This window comes from Pogona vitticeps, chromosome 5 (assembly GCF_051106095.1).
Source record: "Pogona vitticeps strain Pit_001003342236 chromosome 5, PviZW2.1, whole genome shotgun sequence".
Taxonomy (NCBI): domain Eukaryota; kingdom Metazoa; phylum Chordata; class Lepidosauria; order Squamata; family Agamidae; genus Pogona; species Pogona vitticeps.
The window spans coordinates 149,526,424-149,539,781 of NC_135787.1; the positions used below are offsets into that span (position 1 = coordinate 149,526,424).

Genomic DNA, 13,358 nt, shown 5'->3' on the forward strand with positions numbered 1-13,358 from the left:
TTTCCTTTCTTAAAACCAACAGTAATTAATAGAAATCTAATAAACAAGTTTACCATACAAGAGCATTCTTTTCACATGCTGGCAAGGTTATGTTCAAAATCCTACAAGGTAGGCTTCAGCAGTATGTGGACCAAGAACTCGAAGAAGGACAAGCTGGATTTCGAAGGGGCAGAGGAACTTAAGACCAAATTGCTAACATTCGCTGGATTATGGAGGAAGCCAGAGAGTTCCAGAAAAAAATATCTACTTCTGCTTCATTGACTACGCAAAAGCCTTTGACTGTGTGGACCACAACACACTGTGGCAAGTCCTTAAAGAAATGGGAGTGCCTGATCACCTTATCTATTTCCTGAGAAATCTATATGTGGGACAGGAAGCAACAGGTAGAACTGGATATGGAACCAACTGATTGGTTCAAAATTGGGAAAGGAGTATGACAAGGCTGTATATTGTCCCCCTGCTTATTTAACACATATGCACAATACATCATGCAAAAGTCTGGACTGGATGAATCCCAAGCCGGAATTGAGATTGCCAGAAGAAATATCAACAACCTCAGATATGCAGACAATACCACTCTGATGGCAGAAAGTGAGGAGGAATTAAAGAACCTCTTAATGAGGGTGAAAAAAGAGAGCACAAAAATGGTCTGAAGCTCAACATAAAAAAAAACTAAGATCATGACCACTGGTCCCATCACCTCCTGCCAAATAGAAGGGGAAGATATGGAGGCAGTTTTCTTGGGCTCCATGATCACTGCAGATGGGGACAGCAGCCACAAAATTAAAAGACACCTGCTTCTTGGGAGGAAAGCAATGACAAATCTCGACAGCATTTTAAAAAAACAGAGACATCAACTTGCTGACAAGGGTCCGCATAGTCAAAGTTATGTTTTTTCCAGTAGCGATGTATGGAAGTGAGAGCTGCACCATAAAGAAGGCTGACCGCCAAATAATTGATGCTTTTGAATTTTGGGGCTGGAGGAGACTCTTGAGAGTCCCCTGGGCTGCAAAGCGAACAAACCTATCCATTTTGGAGGAAATCAAGCCTGAGTGCTCACTGGAAGGACAGATCCTGAAGCCGAGGCTCCAACACTTTGGCCATCTCATGAGAAGAGAAAACTCCCTGGAAAAGACCCTGATGTTGGGAAAGTGTGAAGGCAAGAGGAGAAGGGGACGACAGAGGATGAGATGGTTGGACAGTGTCATCGAAGCTACCAACATGAATTTGACCCAACTCCGGGAGGCAGTGGAAGACAGGAGGGCCTGGCGTGCTCTGGTCCATGGGGTCACAAAGAGTTGGAGACGAATTAACGACTAAACAACAACAAAAATAAACTAGTTAAATATTATTATGCATTGTGTTCGCGAAGGCTTTCACGGCCGGGATCTAATGGTTGTTGTGGGTTTTTGCGGGCTCTTTGGCCGTGTTCTGAAGGCCATGTTCTGAACCTTCAGAACACAGCTAAAGAGCGCGAAAAACCCACAACAACCATTATTATGCATCTTTGATAGATCACTGAAAAAGGAAAGAATCTGTGGTCAACATGAAATCTTCAAAGCTTTCTCTTTTTTTAAAAGTACAGTCAACTACTTTCTAATCTTTTTACTCAACAGGAAGATTCAAGGTTGCTTTGTAATATTTTGATGGAAGTAAAAGACTTTGCAGAAGAAGCACTATGATAATCTGACAGCTCTCTCTCTCTCTCTCCTGTACTTTGCCTTGAATCTGATGGATTTAGACGGCATCTTACTTTTTTGTTTTGGACCCACTCTCTTTATTCTGGAGGTGTGGGCATAATAAATAGCTTCCTATTGTTTCTAAAATTCTCTGTGGTTGACAAAACCTGACAGCTTCAGCAAACAGTAAGGCTGACACTACCCTCTGAACACATTAGACAAACCCCGCTTGCCGAAATAAAAACTAAGAAACAGTGTCAGCACTATGTGGATGGGACATCAGCAAAAGACACAGGCAGCACTGTGTAAGGGCAGAGGTTAAATGGTGTGGCCTCTGAGTGCTATTTGAAATGTATTGTGCTTTTAGACCAGACTGATAAGTGGCTCAGTATCTCTGTCATGTACTCTGTTGGCAGAATTTCTATTTAAGTCAATAGTTTCAGGACTTTTGCAACCTATGTCTCTACACTGGCAAGCTTTTAAACGAAGGAGGCAAAAATTACCAAGGAACTAGAACATTTCTAATTTGAGCTGTAACATTCCTGCTTAAGTGTGACATCACTTCCCTGGGGCCTCGGTTCTTTCCTGAAACAAAACTTCATACAGACAAACCTTACAGCAAAGGTGGGGGATCTGTAACCCCTATAGATGTTGCTAGAAAACAACTCCAGTAATCTCTAACTGTTTGCCTTCCTGGCTGGGACTGATGGGCACTCAAGTCCAACAAGAACTTGATGCTGTCACACTCTGCAGAGTCAGTCATACATGAAATCATTCTCATTTCACAGATGAAGTTAAAGCAGAGAAACTGATGGCTTCTTTTACAGTACAGTGCAATCCTAGAAGAAAGCCCCTCTCAATTCAGTTCAACTCACACTCTGACAAGTGCTGCAAGATTGTTGCCTACATTGCAAAGTTGAAAAGGACAGAAAATTTGTGTGGGGGGGGGACGGTTCTACAATTCCCGTTTGGGGGTTCCAAGTTACCATAAACTTCCCCAAGGTTTTACAGTCAGTCCTCTAATAGTTTATTGGATTTGTGCCACTCATAAGTAGATATTCAAGTACAGGTCAGAATTAGTACTCTGGCTGGCACGTCAAATCTTCAAAGCAATCCTTGCAAATCCTCTTATGTCACACAAGGTCATCCGTGATACTTTCCTTTCTGTAATCTGATGTCTGCCCAGCTACTTTGACAGCCAACAGATTCTCAAATGCTTATCTAGAGACAAAGCATTCTCAAAATGCCACATTTTATACACCACACCTTTTGTAGTAGTTACAGAACTGGAGAAGCCACATCAATGCATTATCTGCTGTCTTCTGCTGCTCTAGCCTGTGAAACACAAGATAGGCATGATCTAGTGAAAGCTAACATCAGTGAGACTGAAATGTGTTTAATGTTTTTGGACACTGCCCAAAAAGACAGAGGGAGAAAAACATGCCACTGCTCTCCTTGTCTGTAAATAATGTGCACCATCAGTGACCTTAGTTCTCCAGGTTCTCTTGTATGACCAAATTAACACTTCCCATCACCATGCCCTGTGAATCTCTGAGCAAACTTAATGGACTCATTAAGTGGAATTACAGGAATACTAAACAGAAGTATTCCACAATACAACATTTCTTGCAGTTTTCATTTATTCCTATCTAAACAGAGGAGCAACTTCCTATATACTTAGGGCTAAGCTCTACATCTGTTACATTTCTACCCTTATAGAGATCATGTACTGGCAGTGTAGGTGAGCTCTATATTGCCAACACTCTGACCGGTCAATATGTATGTCCAATATTCCCACTCATCTTCTTCAGTGTCATATTCAGAAACAGAAAAAAAAGTTAGGCAAAAATGAAGCAAATGAGGGCTGTGTGCCCATAGGCATGCACCCATGGCATAATTCTTTGCAAGAAGAGTTAAATATCAGCTATTTATGAACTGTCCCTATCAAGCAGTTACAGTTATATTTCCAGTACTTCCAAGAAGAAGAAGAAATAATGTACTCTCAAAGGCTCGAAGAAAAAATAATATTTAATATTTTTGATATAGAGTGATGCTTGTTTTCTCTGAGCATGAAGAAATAAAAAACTGAAGAACTCTCTTTTTTTAAATCTTGGAAATATAAATTTGGATTTTATTTAAAAATCATGATCAGAAAAATGCAACAGTTATAATGTTATAAAACACCAAAGTATTGTGAAATGCACTTGTGTTATAAAATGCAGCGTCAAATGTGACAAAAGTGTTATAAAACAGGAACTTAAATGTCATACAACCATCAGAGCAGTGATGGTTGTATGAAATTTAAGTTCCTGTTTTATCACACTTTTCATTGGTTAATAATATAATTAAGAGTGCATATCTCCTGTCTATGTCGGCTCAGTCACAATGCAGTTGCACTGAATTCACTGGGCTTTTGTCTTTTTTTATTTGCACAAAGTTTCTCCTGTATATAAAACCAGGAAAAATCTGCTGCTTAGATAGTATTTACATCAGCATTCACTATGCTTTTGTAATGCATTGCCAAAAATAATTATGGGCTAGGTTGATTTTCTCTCTTTCTTGGCATACAACAAAACAGAACATGATAAATTGGCTGTTAAGGAATGATAAACTCTGTAATAGGAAAAAAAAATAAAATTTATCTAACACCAAAGAAGCACAGGAAATAAGGTAGAACAACATAACATTCTGGATCACAATTATCTATTTTTATATGTGATTTTCATGCATATTTCTAAAGGGGGGGAACACCATACAAAATAAGCAATTGTTACTCTATGTGGTGATGTGATGTTGGACTTAATTAGATTCCACTAATAAGACCAATGATGTTTTTGGTCTGGAAAAGCTAATGCACACCAAATCTATTTATCACCTTGGCAGTGGTTCCAGCAATGAAGTTAATAATGCTATTACCAAGCCAATCAGAAATTACATTTTCTGGGGAGAAACCTGAAGCTTGCAACCAGTCCACCATCATTGTGTTGTTTAATGAGCATCTAGAAAGTCAAGAAAAGCAACTTGGTCATTAAGTTCAAATGCATCTTGGAAATGGGTTTCACTGTGTGCAGAGCACCCCTGGTATTGTAGTTATATTCTAGAAAGAGAGAGAGAGTTATTTGCAGTGCGAAATGACTGAGAACTCTAGGCAAGGGAGAAATTCACATTTATGTGCTTTATTGTGTGTTTGTGTGTATGACAGGGATAGATGGAGAAGCAGATTAGATAGTTATAGATATATAATTTGTTTCCCCAAAGAATAATAGCACCGATTTCTTACCTCAGCTATCTGCTTTTCGAGCAGACCAGAACTACGTTAATAGAATTTCTCCCTTGTCTCAGCTGTGTAAGTATTTCATGGCTTCCATTTTCATTTCAGAGATATACTCAAATCAAAGCCTCAGTTATAACTCACTCTTTGCTATAAAGCTTACAAAGGCACTCGAGAATAGCAGGACAATTTGGGAAGAGGCAATACTGAATGCAAGACATCGGAGTCTTTTGTCATTCTTCTGCTTTGCCAGCCCAATGGCTTTCATCTCTCATAGTGACCTGGTTTGCTGGAGACATAAAACCCTGCTGTAGATAGCTTTGACATTTTGTTACAGCAATATACGATTATATTGAGTCCCCTTATCAGGAAAAAGGCAGCCTATAAATAAGACAAATAAATATAAAATAAACAAATATCTCACAGACTCTAAAGAAGGACAAATCAGTGTTTCTGAAAAATGCCAACACATGGAATGGTATTTCCAAAATTAATCATGTGCAGCTATATGTGCATGGATCACAGGTAGTAAATTATTACCATTATCGTCAAGAGCATAACTTAGAGAGCCACGAGAATATTCTTGTTATACTGCAGTATCTGGATGCACTCTTGCAGATCACGTTTTTAGAAAAATATATTGACCTTTATTTTGTATTTTTAATTGTATTTAGTTATTGCTAAAATCAACATTTTTTAAAAAATATATAAAACCTTATAGAGAAAATAGCTTTAAAAACCCACGGTAAAAAGTGCAAGAGTGCCTCTGTTGAACATGTCAAATTAAAGAGGACCCAATATATGTTTACAGAATCTTGTCCCAATCTTGACTTCTCATTTTTTGGGGGGCTGATAGTGATGTGTAGGCATAGTAGTTCTTTGTCTGTGGAGTCCAGTTTTTTGCGGGTTGTGTGGATTCTTTCCTATAGGAGGGCATGTTCCAGGCGGTCATAGATTCAGCAGGCCTGTGGGGAAATGATGGTCCTTTTTGTCCTGAGGAAAGCTGGTATGGTTTTTGTGTCTCTGCAGCGTAGTAGAAATGTTAAGGAACATAGTAGGTCTGCTCTTTTGCTTCGGAGTGTTTCTAGTCTCTGGGTCTGTCTGACTGTTTCCTCCCCATAGAGGCGTTCAATGTATTCACGAAGGCTTTCATGCCCGGTATCTAACAGTTGTTGAGGGTTTTACGGGCTCTTTGGCCATGTTCTGAAGGTTGTTCTTCCTAACGTTTCACCAGTCTCTGTGGCTGGCATCTTCAGAGGAGAAGATGTCGGCCACAGAGACTGGCAAAAAGTTAGGAAGAACAACCTTCAGACCATGGCCAAAGAGCCCGAAAAACCCACAACAACCTCCCTTAGTTGTCTACTCATTAAAAAACCCACCTGAAGAGAAATGTCTTTACCTGTTTGCAAAAGGACATCAAAGATTGGGTGTAGGAGGGAGTTCCAGAGTCTGGGAGAAGCAAAAGAGAAGGCCCTCTCTCACATTCCCACAAATGCACCTGTGAGAAAGGCCTCCCCAAAGATCTTAAACCTGGGGCAGGCTCATAGATATGGTCATTGAGAAAGCTTGGACGTAATCCATTTAGGGCTTTATAGGTGAAAACGAGCACTTGGAATTGTGCTTGGAAATGGATCAGCAACCAGCGGACCTGCCATAATGGGGAGTTTCAGCAATGCCTGTGACCAGCCCCAATTTATGATCTGACTGCTGTGTTTTGGATACACTGAAGTTTCTGAACAATTTCCAAAGGTGACCCCATGTAGAACACATTACAGTAATCCAACAGGGATGCTGCTAAGGCAGGTGTCACTGTGGCCAATCAGACATCTTCAGGAATAACTGCAGCTGCCACACTAGTTTTAACCATTCAAATGCACTCTGGCCACAGTTGAAACCTGGGCATCTAGCCTTAGGGATGAATCCAGGAGCACACCCAACTGTGCCCCTGTGTTTGCAGGGAAGCAGGAACTCCATCCAGTACCGGTTCAATACCTATTCCCTGTTCTACCCTTCAACTGAAAGGAGCATCTCTTTCTTGTATGGATTAAGTTTCAATTTGTATTTTCCCTTACCTGTCACAAATGTATTGACAACCCCACTTCTCTCTGCTCTCCCATCCAAACATATATTTAGACAGATCAGAGACACTTGCAGAGTTCCAGTAACACTGAAGAATTATTTAGCCAGTCATAGCTTAGCACATCATATACCACCCCATTTACTGAAACAGAACAAGAAGGAACAGCCAGGACTGCCTTATTCAACTTTGTTGATCAGTCCTCTCTTCACAAATTCTCTTTTATTATTCAGAGAGTAACATCCCTGGTGGGGTGGTTTGGATAAATAGCACCATCTCAGACAGGGAATTTGATCAAACTCCGGCAGACAGTGGAAGACAGGAGGGCCTGGCGTGCTCTGGTCCATGGGGTCTCGAAGAGTCAGACATGACTTAACGACTAAAAAACAACAGACAGGGAAGCTTTATTCTGTCTCCTTCTTTTAATTTTTGTAGCTGGCCTCAAATGAGAACAGTCCATGTTTTGTGGACATTTTTCTTTTTCTGTTAATTCTTTAAAAAAAAAACACCTCCCGATTTATGAATGTGGGACATTGAACTTCTGTATCAATAAATCAAAACGCCAGGAAATGACCTGATACTACTGCACAATATGGTGCCTATATTGCCAGCAGGAAAAAGGATGCCAACCTTTAAATAGGAAAGGGGCAGCCTGAATGTTGACAACTGCAATGGCAGCAATCAGGACAGCCTACGGGGTACCATCTAGGGCTTACTGCCATTCATAGAGAGACACCAAGGAAGGGGAAATCCAAGAACCAGAATATTCCAGATTCATAACATGGAGAGGGTTTTTATTTTGAATAATTGAATTTTTTAGCTTCTTAAAATGGAAGTTTAGGTATACATACAGTATACACAAATTCCGACAGAAACTTCCCTCAAGTAGAATTTACCCAGTGCTAGGGGATCCCATAAGATGAGCATATGATCTGTACTACTCGGTTTCTGGGGGAAGAGAGAAACAAGAACAGCTGGGATGTGACTGTCGTCACTCTGTGACAAAAGATTTTGAAGGGCTGTTTTGGACTTAATGAAATGGTGTCACTCCATTTATTTTCTTTAAAGCAAACTTGTTATTTTGATTCTTTAAAGAAAACCTATATTTTGACTCTGTTTTGTGACCTTTAATTGCCCTAAGCTCTCCAGACGCTCCCTGCCTTGCCCATGGAGCTGAAACAATGTATCTGCAAAGTTCTTATTGGTGAGACTGTGCCATACATGCTGAATGTAATAACAAATAGCTGGTTCTCCATTTTGAAAGGCCTTTTCTAAGGACTTATATTTCAGCCATTACAGCCTGGATTCTTTTCAGATTAAAAACAGGGGGTAGGGCCAACCATTCTCTTTCAAGATAAGCAAGAATTCTTTTTTCAATTCATATGATCTATTTTAAATTGGGGGACATTTAGGGCTGCCTATTGGTTCAAAATTGGGAAAGGGGTACGGCAAGGCTGTATATTTTCCCCCTGCTTATTTATATGCAGAACACATCATGCAAAAGGCAGGACTGATTGAATCCCAAGCCGGAATTAAGATTGCCAGAAGAAATATCAACAACCTCAGATATGCAGATGATACCACTCTGATGGCAGAAAGTGAGGAGGAATTAAAGAACCTCTTAATGAGGGTGAAAGAGGAGATCGCAAAAAAATTGTCTGAAGCTCAACATTAAAAAAAACTAAGATCATGTCCACTGGTCCCATCACCTCCTGGCAAATAGAAGGGGAAGATATGGAGGCACTAACCGATTTTACCTTCTTGGGCTCCATGATCACTGCAGATTGTGACAGCAGCCACGAAATGAAAATACACCTGCTTCTTGGGAGGAAATCAATAACAAACTTAGACAGCGTCTTTAAAAAAGCAGAGACATCACCTTGCCAACAAAGGTCCGCATCATCAAAGCTATGGTTTTTCCAGTAGTGATGTATGGAAGTGAGAGCTGTACAATGAAGAAGGCTGACTGCCGAAGAATTGATGCTTTTGAATTGTGGTGCTGGAGGAGACTCTTGAAAGTCCCCTGGACTGCAAAGAGAACAAACCTATCCATCTTGAAGGAACTCAAACCTGAGTGCTCACTGGAAGGACAGATCCTGAAGCTGAGGCTCCAATACTTTTGGCCATCTCATGAGAAGACTCCCTGGAAAAGACCCTGATGTTGGGAAAGTGTGAAGGCAAGTGGAGAAGGGGACGACAAAGGACAAGATGGTTGGGCAGTGTCATTGAAGCTACCAACATGACTTTGACCCAACTCCGGGAGGCAGTGGAAGACAGGAGGGCCTGGCGTGATCTAGTCCATGGGGTCATGAAGAGTTGGACACAACTGAATAACTAAAAAACAACAACATTTCTGAATAGGGGGGTAATAGTTTTACTTTTAAAAATAACTCAAATATCCTTTGCCCAAATTTCCCTAAGTTTGGCACACAGCAAAAGCAGACTGTCTGCTACAACTGAGCCAAACGTGATGCTAATTGAAAGCCCAATTTGAAAGTAATAAATTTTTGTTTGGGATGCCTCCATTTTAAGAATTGCCTTATAGAATGTTGATTTGCTCTGTCAGCAGAAGATCGCTGCTACATTCTCATGCAACAGTAGTTATACTTGGGATCAATCAATAATGTAAGCCTTAGCAACCCAGGATGCAGCCCTAGGCTGAGACACAGGGCAAGAGCCTTTCCACTCCTGCTAAAGTTTTATGCCTCTGGCATCATCAAGTTCTATCTGCAAGCAATAGGAGTGAAGACTCAGCAAGCTTCACACTCCCAATCAGAACTCTTACCAGTGGTGGCAGACAGCTGTTGTTAGATATATGTCACATAGGCACTGATAATGGTACATTTCTTACAGGAGTACTGAAGCCATTCAAATGGAATACCCACTTACCTGAAGAGTGACTGGCTGTAGGTAATTTCCTATCCATGTTTAAGAGAAATGTGGAGGTAAAATCAAATCTGAATCATGTCTGTTCAGAAATATGCCTCAATGGACCTACTCCTGCATAATTGCATATAGAATTTCAGTCTAAGTAGCTCAAAACATTGCAGAGCGAGCTTTACAACATTAATAATATTGCTCCTAGTACTTCAGTTTCTCAACTTTGATTATAATTCATGTCTCAACAGAGCCTGTCTACCACTTCCTGGACTAATCCAACATCACATTACTACTCTCTTCTTAAAGCAACAGAGTATTTTCCTCTTCCCCTCCCATCTGCAGCCTCCAAACAACCCCCAAATACTTTCCCAGCCTTCCACAACAGGATTTTGGGGTGCACAAGAAGCTGCACAAAGAGGGGTGTTCTTTGCCTGGTACCACTGGCAGTCCATCAAGTGGAGCCACCTTAGTAAATATTGACCTCAGTATATCACCTCACTGAATTGTGGGATCCTGGGGAACTGGAATCAAGCATTACCCTTTTTCTGTCAGGAAGACTTTCTCTGCTGAACGTCTTTGACTTTGAGTAAACCCGTTCATTAGAATAAGAAGACCCTTCCTCTATTTTTACATATTTTCCTTAGAAGGCAGCTCACTGCACCAGTTAAACACTCTGTATACAAATCCAAACAAAATTAGCTCTCAGTCATTTATTAAACAGCAGCAGAAGAAACTGCAACAGGCTTGTGAAAAAACTGGACCAGACAGTGGTGCCTATAACAGGAGGGAGATGCTTTGGGTGGCCACTGTTCAGTCAAACATCTGGTGCTTATAGGAAACAAGCCATTTGGGCCAGAAGGTTTTTGTTCTATGCAAGGAGAGGAGCCTACGCATGTCTAAGGACCAACAGGTTTTTTTCTCGGGACCAAAGAAAGAAAAAAAGTGGGGGCATGACAATAATTATTGGTAGCTTTTCTGACATAATTGCTGGGATCCAATGAAGGCAAACATAGCTTTTAGTTTTGAAGAATGAGTTCAGACATTATGTCCTGCAACCCGTAATATATTCTGTACATTCCGGTAATGTATTCAATACCGCTGTGCATTTGAACTAATGTTAGTTCATCCGCTGGCATTTGGAGTTAGATTAATGCAGGCTTAGCTGATATTGCCATGTAATGCAGAACAAATCAAGGTGGCAGAAGCAGTTGCAGGTAGCTAAGCCCACCCAACTTGTACATTTTTATGTCAGACTGCTTAATGTATGAGAAAGGTAAGCTGTCGTATTATTAATCTCCTGCCAAAATAACTTGCAGTTTCTCTTCTTTCTCTGGAACAGTTTTAGGGAATTCTCCCTGTAGTTTTCAGACATCAGGTAGAATATTTCAAAGACTTGAAACAGCTACATATTCATGTAGAAGTACTGTAGCTCCATTGATACAAGCATTTCTTGAAGGGTGCTTGGAGTTGAGTCTTTATGGTGCAGACCTATTGTGTCCTAATCTTCTTCACTGCCTTGATGCAAACAACATAGGTTGAGTTTTTAAAGTAGCACAAGAAAAGCATTGGGAATCGGCAACCCAGTTTAAGAAATATGTAGACAAGTCAGAGAGAGAGAGAGAGAGAAGGCCACAGTAGGGTGAGGAACTTCACACTGGTGCTCAACTGACAAAATGACATTAGAGATTGGTTTTAGTCAGCAAGAAATAGCAGGTGTGCTAGCAGACCTGACACCCACAGTTTGCACCAATTTCCATGTTTTTTTTTCTCCCTGCTCAGTGATAATAAATGTGAAGGAATGTAGCTTTCTGGAAACCCTTAAATGTTGGAAATATTTCAAGAATGCCTCTGCTACAGACGATTGGCAGGTGCTTAGCTTAGCTTGATAGGAGGCTGAATTGAAAATAAAACAAAATAATGTTGACAGACATGCTTTATCAAGAACTATGTTTGCCTGATCAAGATCTTGTTGCCAAAAAAAAAATGGGGGCTGTCTGTCACACACTCTGTTGCAGGCCCCATCATGATATCAGTTGTAAGCAGACAATGACATGGCATGTGACCGATGGTCCAAAAAATAACTCATGTTGCTTATGAGATTGTTCTTAAATATTGCATAAGTCAGCAGGATTCTGCCCATAGAGCTTAAATCTGATAACCTATTTTAATTTTTAGAAGTGGACATGATCAGAGGATCCAGGAGTAAATCTAGGGTGCCAACCTCAGGGTTGTATCCCCATGCATCTATTTGGTGTTGTTTTTTTTCTGAAACCAAAAGTGATTGGAAGTTCCTTCCTCTTTTGTGAATGGGGACTGGAAGAAGAATTCACTCCAACTCCACTCTAAAGCAACATTCTGTGCCTTGTTTTAAATTATTGTTAGTTCTGGAGTCTTCCAGGGACAGATTCTCTATTTTAGAACAAATTTATTCTCAGCTGGATTGCCAAAATGGTTACAAGATGGCACATGAAGCCTATAGGCCACATTTCTTTTGCTTATATTACTCAGGCTTTGTTTACCTAAAGCAAAGAAGGAGAATTTCTCCTTACTGTGGAGTGAGGAGCATGAAAGAAGCACTGCCTATTCAACATGTATGATATTCAGGTAGCTCTGAAATTCAGCACACCTTAAGTCAGAAATTACAACACTTGCATCAACAGTTTCCTGTCACATAGTATCTTGCAACTTTTTGCATCCAAGTTGTGTGTGTGCATGGCTCCAAACAGTTATTTTTCTGCATTTCCCCAGTTTTCTTTCAACTTCACTGACACCATCTGTCAACTTCTGTTCACTCTTCCATTTTGGAAAGCAAAATCATAGAGACTTGTAAATTGTTTGGCAGAATATATTGCAGTATCTCTCTAGGAATAAATATTAGTATTTTTCCTTTAAATTGTGTTTTATAAGGTGTTAACAACATTTCATTATTCATATAGATTACGTTACTATAATGATCTGTACAAAAGTTCGGTCATATGATCATCTTTTCATTTCATGCTCTCCATTGGCCTGATCTTCACCAAGTTTCCCATAGCATTGCTAGGAATCTTGCTTTGAATTATTGCAGTGTCTGCTTAGACATCTAATCTGAATATGTAATCAAGATGCTTGTGGTTTCCTATTTATCCAAGTTGGATTACATGTGTATACATATACACACACACATCTGTTTTCTACTGATACTTGAACAGTGTCAGGAATATATGAAGACAAACATGAATATCTTTGATCTGGACAAGAACTGCTCTTGGCTAATATTTAGTTATGACCTTGACCTGCATCTGAGACGCTGTCAAGAAAAAGCAGCAGCAAGTGGAGAAATGCTGCTCATTATATTTGACTATTTTGGTCACATGTGTGTATTTTCCTATGCTCTGGGTACGACAAGTCCTCATCAAGCTCCTGCTGACTTGAAGCTAACTTTGTTTTCCAGATCATGATGCAAGGTGGG

At 40.2% G+C, this 13,358-nt stretch overlaps 1 protein-coding gene across 13 annotated transcripts in view; it reads left to right on the plus strand.

The window, feature by feature from the left end:
* Nucleotides 1–13,358, plus strand: part of SYT1 (synaptotagmin 1) — a 375,109-nt gene that overhangs the window by 261,428 nt on the left and 100,323 nt on the right. The window lies entirely within an intron of this gene.